Source organism: Heterocephalus glaber, unplaced genomic scaffold, assembly GCF_053883595.1.
Source record: "Heterocephalus glaber isolate CG9 unplaced genomic scaffold, H.glaber_assembly_v1.0 deba00001733, whole genome shotgun sequence".
NCBI classification, from domain to species: Eukaryota; Metazoa; Chordata; class Mammalia; order Rodentia; family Bathyergidae; genus Heterocephalus; species Heterocephalus glaber.
In genome coordinates this window covers 17,280,050-17,291,362 of record NW_028258444.1, presented here as the reverse complement: position 1 = coordinate 17,291,362, position 11,313 = coordinate 17,280,050, and positions in this window count along the sequence as shown.

Sequence of the window (11,313 nt, the reverse complement as noted above, 5' to 3'; positions counted from 1 at the left end):
CTTAAAACTGTTCTCAAAATAAAGTCTACTGACTTAAAAAGAGATACGTTCGGCAGAATACGAAATAAAATCGTGGTATTAAAAAAATTTAAATTTAAAAGTTTGAGTGGACATCTTTCTAAAGAAGACGTACAATGGCTAAGAAGCACATGAAAAATGTTCAACGCCGTTAGACATTAGAGAAGGGCAAATGAAAACCACTCACTTCATTTGAGGAGAAGGGAATAAGTAAAAAGGATTAAGATGAATATTTATCTGTACCAACTCCTTAACATGAATGTGTTCATTATGTATTGTTAACATATACTAATTTTTAAATGTTAAAAAAATACCATTTCATATCCATTAAGATGACTATTTTTTTTAAAGTGTTAGTTGGGGCTAAGGGTGGGGTCCTAGAAAAGGATAACTTTTTCAGAAGCACTCAGGCCTTGCCTATGGTTGTCTCAGTGGAATCTCCAAACTTTAGGATGCTACTTTATGAGAGTTAACCTAGTTTTTAAAAAAACCAATATAAAATAGAGTAGTTGACAGAAGAAACATTTCATATTAAGAAGTGACTGTAAACATCTTCTTGATAAGAATCCTGAGAAACTTTTATTTATTATTAATTCATTGATACATTCCACATGTATTTATTGAGGTCATATGCTAGCCATTGTGCCAGGTACTGAGCTATAATAAGCTGTCATGGAGTTTATGATCTTGATAGCTCATGGGAACTGTTTCTAGGAAGTTTACAATCCACTGGACCTGGACTATAACTGAAGAAATCAATAATCCTACTAACATCTGTGATGTATGTAAATTCTTATGACATAAACATATTACTTGAGGGCAAATGAAATAAAAAGAAAAAATATCTGAGTAGTAAAATTTGGTGGTATTTATTCGGTACTGTTTAAGGTAAGTCTATCAGTGGGTGCAAATATTCCAGTATTAGAAATATGGATGATACAATGAAAGAACAGCCCACTAAAAACAGATTTGTCTCCTTTTAATCCTAATCTACTCCACAATTATGCATTTTCCTTTTTCCTAATTATCTGTTCATCAAACAACTTTCAAATTTCAAATATGGTTTTCCAGGAGTCTTGACAACTTGAACAAGGTATTTTAGCTAGCTATGGTTGACTTACATTATGAATCAAAATTTGAACTCATAATTTTATGGTGGACTAATGATGGAGAGAATGTTTGAGATCTGGGCAGTTCTAAATATATGTATATGTCTACCTATGGTGTATGAATACTCCCCTCTAATGGAGAGGCTGAGAAGTGTTCTTTATGGCAGGGTGTTGGTGCGTGAAGACTACAAATGAACACAGAGTGATGATTAAGGGAGAGTGTGCTGAGACGGGGGTCTAAACATTGTCATAAAACCTAGGATGCTGTGTCAGGTCCAAGAAGGCTTAGAAGATCACAGACCATAAGAATAAAGCAGCAAGTTATATAGGCAAACAAAAGGTGATGAAATATATATTCTTGAGGCAACCAGACTAGGCCAATAGCGGGAATAATCTCATCCCAAGATTATTTTATCACTGATGTGATTTAATAGAGCTAAAAAGGGATGTCCTAGATCCTCCCTCCAAATGAGAAAGCTGATAGGTGCTGGTTTGCATTGGAGAAAAATGTGAGGCTTCCTACTAGGCTTTTTAAGACATTGTGTGTCTGTTTCAATGACTCGCATAGAGGGCTTAGCCACAGGGCTGCTAGAAAGCTAAGACTTGGTCCAAAATATACCCAGTTTTCAGTTTTTGAGGTTGGTAGTTAGAATTCAAGGTTTAGGGTAGCTGAACCTGGGAGGGAATGTGTGTGGGGGGGTGGGGATTGATCATAAAGACTGAATATATAAGGAAGTGATCAAATGGAGGCAGGAAGTCATGAGATTAAAGTCTACCATTGTCTCTGCCTTTCATTACCTGGTGATAGTCTTCTTATTTTTAGCATGCCAAGTAAAGCTAATGTGTACGAGAGAGCCAAATGCTAGCTCACCTTATGCCATGCACCAGTACACACCAGTGAAATGCATATTCTTTGTGCTGACCTTCAGTGTACAGGAAAATATGCAGAGGCCCTGTTAGACTTCCTAGACCTCTCCAGGTTTCTGCCAGTTATTAGGGTGTGAAGTCAGGTAAGAAATAGGGGAAAAGTTATAATTATTATGAAAGAAGGCACTTTGTGGGAGAGAAGTATATTTAAAGACAATTCCCTAGCAGCTAGATAAGTAGAGCACTGGAGTGGAGAAGGTGAGATACTCTGAACCAGAGGTCCTCAACATTTTTGGAACCAAGGACCAATTTTATAGAAGACAATTTTTTCCATAGACTGAGAGGAAGGAGGTTTTGGGATGAATCAAGCACATCACATTTATTGTGTGCTTTATTTCTGTTATTATTACATTGTTTTTTATATATATATAAAATATATATATATATAAAATATATATATATATATATATTGCAATTACTATCCCATTCACCGTAATATAGAATCAGTGACAGCTCTGAGATTATATTTCAGCAACTGGAAAGTCCTTTCTGGGAGTGATTCTGTGGCAATCTCAGGATATTCCACTTTGACTTTAATGCAGCAAGTACAGAAATATGAAGTTATCATTAAACATACTTTTAAGACCACTGTTATTTGTGATCTCAAACAGTTGTTTTTCTTCTAGCGTGGACAAAGTCAATTCATCTGACTTATTCACAAATGGATCATGGATCCATTTCTTCCAAGTTTGGGGGTCTTTTGTGGTTGGGAAGTAATGCCCAAACACTTTTAAAAGCTGAAATCAGTGATCATGTACCAGCTGGAAGAAAGCAAGCTCTAGGTGTTTAAAAATCTCTGCTAATGTTTGAAACACTTCAAAAATCTTAAAGTTCATTCATCATCACCCCCACAATTCCAGTTTGGGTTTGAATATAGCCACTTTATCTGCCGACCTGAACACATTTGCCATTCTCCCCTGAAGTAACAAATTGAGTTTGTTGAGCAGGCTGAATATGTCACACGAGTAAGCAAGTTTTGTGATCCATTCTGAGTCACTGAAATATGCTGCCAGTGGGGACTGCTTTGCTAAAAGAAATCTCTGGAGCAGCTCTTATAACTCAAAAGCACTGGCCAGTGATCTACCTTTAGAAAGCCATCTCACTTCTGTGTATAAGAGAAGATGTGTGGTCTATGTCCACCTCCTCACAGAGGAGCACAAACACATGAGTTAAGGGTATGTACTTTAATGTGGCTGATAATTTTAATCACATCCTGTAAAACATCGCTAAGTTCAGGTGACATTTTTCTGCTAGCCAGTATTTCTCTGTGGATGACACAGTGCATAGACTCACATTGAGAAGCAACCTATTTGACCTGAGTAGTGAAACCAGAAAGCCATCCATCCAACCAGGGCAGTTTCTCCATCTATGCCTATACTGACACAAAATGACCAATTCAGTGTTCCTAATGTGTAATCATTCAAAGACTTGGAATAGTTCTGCAGCTGTGGTATTGGCTGGTAACAAAAGGCCACATAACACATCCTTGTGTACATAATCCTGAAAAATATATCATACAAAAACAAGCACTACTGCCTTGTTGTCAACACTGATAGACTCATCAACCTGGTTTATGTACCATGGTTACATATTAATCCTCTCCAACAATTACGTTTCAATATCCTTTGCTGTTTCGTCAATTCATTTAGTTATGGTGCTAGCAGATAGAGGAAAACATGTCAGGTTTTGAACTGCAGCCTCTCCTAAAAGTTCATGACAAACGTCCTTAGCAGGAGGCAGAACCAACCCTTCATCGACAGTAAAGGGCTTCGTAGTTTAACAATGCATTTAGCCTCTAAGAATGATGCTCTCAGTGCAAATACATTTGATGATGTGATGGTCTGCAATAATTGTTTTGTTCCTCATGTTCATGTTTCTCCTTTGAAAATTCCAAAGGCTTTTTTTAAAAAAATAAAGAGTGCTTAGTGTCCATGTGGTAAAAGCAGTTTTGAAGGTTTCATGGCTTTGTTGGCTGGTCACTGCATATTATAAAAGGTGGGCTTGGCGAATGTTGCAATGAATCCATAATTTAAGGACTTGATATTTTCCTTGAAATGCAGCTTTCCTTTTTTGGCATTCTTAGAGTCTTCTGTGGTCTCATCATTTGGTCTTTCCTCCATTTCAAAGACATGTGACATTTGTTTCACTAGGGTTACTTTGTGGACTTAAAACTGTGACTGAGACAAGTGTGCAGTGCAGGAAAGAGGCATGGATGAGAGTAGTAAATAAAATAGTGGATGGGCCATGAATGGACTAAAATAAGTATCAGATTCCGACTTAAATCCTGCCACCAGATATATCTGTATAATTGAAGTACGTCAACTATAAAGCCTGCCGCCAGATACAGCTCAATTGTCATTTGCCCCTCACTGATCAGGTTTTGATATGAGTTGGCAGGCAACTGATTATTTATGGTCTCCATGCAGTTGAACCTCTCTGCTAATGTTAACCTGTATTTGCAGTCACTTCCAGTGTTAGCACACTGCTTCAGCTCTACCTCATATCATTAAGCATTAGATTCTCATAAGAAGCACACAACCTAGATCCCTTGCACATGCAATTCACATAGGACCCTCTCCTGTGAGAATCTAATGCCATCACTGTTCTGACAGGAGACGGCACTTGGGTGGTAATCTCAGCTATGAGAAATAGCTGTAAACAGAGGTTAAGATTTGTTCACTCACCCACTGCTCACTTCCTGCTTTGCAGCCCAGTTCCTACCAGGCCATAGACCAGTACTGGTCTGACTCAAGAGTTGGGGACTCCTGGCCAGGGATTTAGCTCAGTGGTTCTGGCGCCTGCCTCAAAAGCGCAAGGTCCCAAGTTCGATCCCCAGTACCAAAAAAAAAGAGTTGGGGACTCCTGCTCTAACCTCCCTGATTCCTATGCTCTGTCTATTACCTCTGTATGTCATAGACAGGAAAAGGAAGATGTGGAGAGCTTTGGACAATAACTTCCAAACCAGGATACAACTAGATATCACTACCAGGTTGTCGAGCAGTTCATATAGACAAGAGATCTTTATTTTTACAATGAATGGCAGAGCCTGACATAGATGAGGGCAATAAAGAAATGTTTTGTGTCATGTCCATGAATCCATACACTACCACCATGACTTGGAATGGGTACAGATCTATATCAAGATCGCTGTAAAGAGAAGACAAAGAATTTGATGATAATATTAATAATGGTGTGCAGAGCATTTTAGAATGAGAAGTAGGTGTGGTGGTTACCCAAGTGTGGCCCAAGAGAAAAACAAATAATATATTACAGGTTTCATGTTTCCACGCAACAAATACTGAACAGCTGTTATATATTAGGCACTATTCTAGGCTCAAGAGGACCCAAAATGGAAAAACAAAAAAGCTCTGTCTGTACTCATGGAACTTACATGCTAGCAAGCAAAGCACATAAAGTAGTGACAAGTGCTATGAAGAGCAGGCAAAGAAGTATAGGAACAAGGGTGTTATCTTAAGCTGAGTGGGCCAGAAAAATCTAAAGATATGACATTTAGAAGCTTTCAGGGAGAATAGGAAAAGTCTGAGGCAGTGACAAGTTAGGATTCTCATATCAAAGGAACACCAAGATTTCCTTTGAATTAGAATTAGAATTATAAATGGACTACAATGACTTGGTGGGTTAATATTGTAAAACACAGCGATTATGTATGGGTTTTCTGTGTTGAAACAAGTATCTATCTGGCTCTTTCACTTCAATACAACCTCTGGGTCTTATTAGTCATTACCTGCTAATAGGCTGTGTATTACCTGTTTCCCCCCACTAGACTGTAAGATCCAGAAGGCTGATCCTGGCCACAGGTGTGAGACTACTAACTACACTGGAGAGTCTACTTTAGCTTTAGGTGGGAGAGGTTGATCCCTGGAGACAGAACGGCCTCCACCAGTTATTAATACAAGTTTCTGACAGAGGACTTGTTTGGGTATTTCACTTCACTTGGCATAGGCAAGCTGTTTGTCTGCATATCCTAGTCAGTTTAAGTAATGGTTCACAGTTCAGTCCAAGAGAATCAGCATGATGCGGAAATTGGTTTGAAACACAAAGTCCTGGGCCCTACCTGGGACTTACTGAATCAGAAATTGTGAGGTCGAGACACAGCAATGTTTTTGTTGTTGTTTGTTTGTTTTTTTTGCTACTGGGGATTGAACCCAGGGTCTTCAAACAGAGCTACATCCTCATCCATATACTATTATATATATATATATTTTTTTTTTCTTTTTAACTTAGAGACAGAGTCTCTCTAAATCATTAGGTTGCCCAGGCTGAGCTTGAATTTATGATTCCGCTCTCTCAGCCTCCCAGAATGCTGGGATTACAGACAGCTATGCACTACTATGCTCAGCTACCAATGTGTTTTAACAAATCCTTCAGTGATGGTGAACCTTTTAGAGCTTTCAATGATAACTAATACCCCTGCTGTGGCATGCATGCCATAGGTTTGCCCCCACTGCCCTAAGTGATTCTGACATAAGTTAAAATCTAGAAACCATTGGTCTTGGGTGGGGGATTTAGCCCAGGGGCAGTGCACCTGTCTCTCAAGCGCAAAGTCCAGAGTTTGATCCCCAATACCAAAAGAATTTTAAAAACAAAAAATAAATAAAAGCCATTGTTCTAAACTATGGCAGTCCAAGGACACCATCACTTAAAGAATGAATCTGGAGCCGGGGATGTAGCTCAGTGGTTCTGCCACCTGCCTTGCAAGCACAAGGACCCAAGTTCAATCCCCGGTACAAAAAAAAAAAAAAGAGTGAATCTGTATGCCTCAAAGACAAAATGGCTCCTATGGAATCGTTTATGTCAATTGAGATTAACTTGGAAAGTTTGAGGAAGAGGCAACAAGATGACCCCTATGGTCAGAGGAAGGTACCATTTTCAACTCTTCTTTTTTTTTGTTTGGTACTGGGGATCCAACTTGGGACCTTGTGCTTATGAGGCAGGTGGCGGAACCACTGAGCTAAATCCCCGGCCATTTTCAACTCTTAATGAAGTCCCAGGTAGACAAATTTATCAGCTGAGATATGCAACCTCAACCTTGGACCAGATACTTTTTTTTCCTTAAAGAAGTAAGCTTTTGGGAATGTCAGGTAGAGAAGACAAATAATCAATTGTGTAAGACAATACCAGAAATCTTCCACTTCAGGTCCGATAACACCTCATCAAGCACAATGCAGAAGCCTAAGCGGTTTAGCAGGTATGTGGCCAAGGAATATATCTCTAGGCTCTTAAGCATGTTTTCCTAGGTCACTGAAAGGTAGTTTGATTTGGGACTACCCAGAGTAAGGTGATCCAAGAGAATATACAATCGTGTGTCACTAAATGACAAGGATATAGAGTATAGGCTATACAATACAGCTCATTATTCCTAGACTGTATACAAACCTATATAGCATGTTACTGTACTAAATACTGTAGGCAATTGTAATACAATGGTTAAGTATTTGTGGATCTAAACATATCAAAACATAGAAAAGATACTGTAAAATATTATGTGATAGGAATTTCTCAGCTCCATTATAATCTTACTGACTACTGTGGTATATGCAGTCTGTCATCAAAAACTCTACTCATTTTTTTCAACAAGAGTCCAGATTCTTGAAGTTCTACAACATAGCATATATATATGGAAAATCTGGTCCTTGATGTAGAAAGTAAGTATACCTCCTTGGAAGGAATCTGAGCCATAGATAGCAATCATAATCTCTACATATCAGTTGCACTCAAAATGTTAGGATAACTTCAGATATTCTGGTCTGCATAAACCCCCTGGGTATGAGTGTACTTCTCAAAGGACCAGAAGGGCAGCAGGGGGAATGGGTGATGCTGGTGGCAGATGGCCTAGATAAAGGGAAAAACAAGATACTAGTAAGATCTTACCTTCCAGAAAGGAGCTGTGGTATAGCATTACTCCTTTGGGATGCTCTACCATTTACAGCTCAATAAGAAGTAGCCATAGAGGGCCAGGGATTTAGCTCAGTGGTGCTGCCACCTGCCTCACAAGACCAAGGTCCTGAGTTTGATCCCCGTACCAAAAAAAAAAAAAAGAGGTAGCCGTATGAGTCACTGGCTAGTAGGCAGAGTGCCCATTTGTGAAGTCTTCTTTATGCCCAGGGGAGGCTTTCGGTCTAGTGGGCAGTTGGATCTGCTGAACTAGGGCCTGGCCCACAAAGCTACTTCCTACCTCGGAGCTTTTGTCTCAGAAGTAGTTGTCCCACACTCTCAGCTATTTTTTCTTTTCTTTTATGTATTTTGGCTTTTTGTTTGTTTTGGTTTTTGCAATTAACACCAATAGTCAGTTTTATTTTTCACTCACGTATAACCTGTAAGCAACAAATCCAAGACTAGTTGCAGACACTCAGAAAAGCCACAGAGGAGGCTAAGATCATTATGACTTTTCTGTGGTATACTCCTTAGACTATAGCTTTCACCCTCATGGTCACAAGATGGATCTTCAAACACTTACTAGATAGTGGGTCTCATCTCACAAAAGTGAGAAGCAGAGGGAAGGCCAACAAACAAAATTTGAAAAGACGAATCCAGGTAAGGAACACTCTCTTTCAACAGAGTCAAGAGGGTTCTTCTAAAAAAATTTTTTTAAAAAGAGGGTTCTTCTAAGAAACCCATACAATGACATCTGCTTATTTGTCAATGGCCAGGGTTATGGGACATGAATTGTACTACTTTCAACAAAACCTGTAAGAAGTTTTTAAAAAATAACACATCTTACTAGTTTGACAGAAACTGAATTATTTTGATACGGGAAAAGATGAGAATGGATACTGGGCAGGCAACTAGAAGTGTATGCCATGGTTCGCTGGACAGCAGATCACCACAAAAAAGACCCATACAAAAGAAGACAACACACTCTGATCACAATGCATTTGAATTAGTTTCTAGTAACAAACAGGTACTAAGAAATACCATACTACCCAGCACATAACACAATTCTACATATGCCTTTGGTCAAGTAAGTTACTCAGAAGGAAATATCAAGAATGAAGCTATAGTAAAAATACTATACACAAACCCTTTAAAATGAAGCACAAGGGTTATTTATAGCAACATAATCTTGAAAATAAAGGCTAAAAATTAATGAGCTAGGATCTCTTTTCATGATGAAAGACTGATAAATACAATCCCATATTCACTGGAAAATTCCATTGGAGTTTCACTCTCAGTGAGGATTCCCATATACACAAGTGAGAGAACTGTGGCTGAAGTCATTTCTAAATTGGGATTATCAGCAATGTAACTTTTCACATGTTTTCTGAAAGAACTACTTTGAAAAATTGTTCTCCTAGTGTGAGTGCTCACAAGAATTACAAAAACTGTAGGAAATAATTGAGGAGTAACAGATTATTCTCAACCACAGCAATATTGACATTTTGAGGTACATAAGTCTTTGTTGTAGGGGACTCCTGTGCATTATAGTATATTTAGCAGCATCTCAGGAATCTTGGAATGCTAATCGCTTTTCTTTACAAAGGCTTGAGGCCAGGACACAGAGGTAAAGGGTGAAGCTAGGGTGACCCACTTCCTTGCTATACCCTAGTTCAGGACCAGCTGGCTCATCATAGTACACGCAGAGCTGCTTATACTAATGGCCTACGAGTTAGAGCAAATAACGTCCACAGCTACTTCCCTGCAAGGAATGAAACAAGAAACAACATGTATTCTATTCTACTTCTCGAGGACTAGGGCTTGGCATCTCTACAAGTAGCTGCACTTAGAGCTAGGAGAGTTCCTATGGATTTCCCAGGACAGCAGAAGTAAAAGAGTATCAGTAGATCAGGATTTTGCAGCTTAGAGTATTAGTAGCTCTGAGCTCACTTCTGCTAGCTACCTGTGTCATTTGATGGTGTAAGTTCCTCATGGGGGCCCTAGAGGAGGGGCTGCTCTGTCTAGAAGCAAGGAACAGAGTGAGGTAGTGGCATCCACCTCACCAGAGCAGGTAAACACTCTTGTTCCCCTCTGATCTATCCTCTACCCAGAAGCCAGAACAATCATTTTAAAATACAAATGTGATCCGGTCACTCTTCAGAGACTTTCCCATATCACAAAGGTGTTAACAAGACCTAGAAGGCATCATAAACTCTGGCTCTTGCACTGTCTTTAGAGTTTACCTTCCAGCTGTTCTTCATGGCACTCAAGTCTTACTGGCCCACTTTACTCCTCCTATGAGCAAAATTCCTTGCTAATTCAGGTCCTACTCTTCCCTTTTTTCTGGAAAGTTCTTCTTCCCTCTTTGCCTGCTGGTGCATACTGATCCTGTAGACATTCCTAAGGGGCTTGCTTACTTTCTCTTCTCTTCACTTCTCTTCTCTTTTCTTTTTTCTCTCTCTCTCTTTCTTTCTTCCTCTCTCCTTTCCTTCCTTCCCTCCTTCCTTTCTTCCTTCCTTCCTTCCTTCCCAGGTCAGCTGTTGTTCCCTGTTTTAAATGCTGATTACATGATATTTTTCTTCATTGCATTAACATCATTCTAATTATGTAACTGTACATAATTATGTAATTACTGCCTTACTCCCACAAGACTATAAACTTCATGGGCCAGTTTATCTGTTTTACTATTTATTTGCAGTGCTAAGTAAGTGACCAACATTGTATGTGCACAACTAATTTTCCCTCAATTGGAAGAGAGGGAAAGAGACAGAAAGAGAAGGTAGGGAGAAAGGAAGGAAAGAAAGGGGAAGGAAGAATGGAGGCAACTAGTAAAGGAGGACTGGAGGCCCCATTAGGGCTGGGAAGATATTTGATTCCTTTTCTCTAGTGGGAAAGCTCGACAGGTTATTAGCGGGTCTTACCTGAGGAACTATTGTTTAAAGGCGGAAGCTGAACATTAACATTTTGTCTATGGGAAAATGGTGAATTCAAACTACAGAAGCAGGTCCAAATGGGTCATCAGGGGAAAGGAGGTCTGAGACAAGTATTAAAAATAGAGAAAAATGGGAATAAGAAAAGGAGGAAAGCTGAGGGAAAACAGGAAACAGTCAATATAAATTCAAGAAATAGTAGTACAAACCTACTAGCTGAGATTATTTTCTGTTACTAGCTGCTTTCTATGCATGGATAAAGCAAGTATGATTAAAGGAACATAAACCACACATAGCTGCCCAAGTATATGAATAAATTTAGGTTATTTTACATAAGCCATTTTCTTGTGAGTTTACTAAGACAACTGCATTAAATTAGGGATTATAGGGCCTGCCTCAGCTGCAGCTAGGAAGCTCTGCCTAAGCAGTCACCT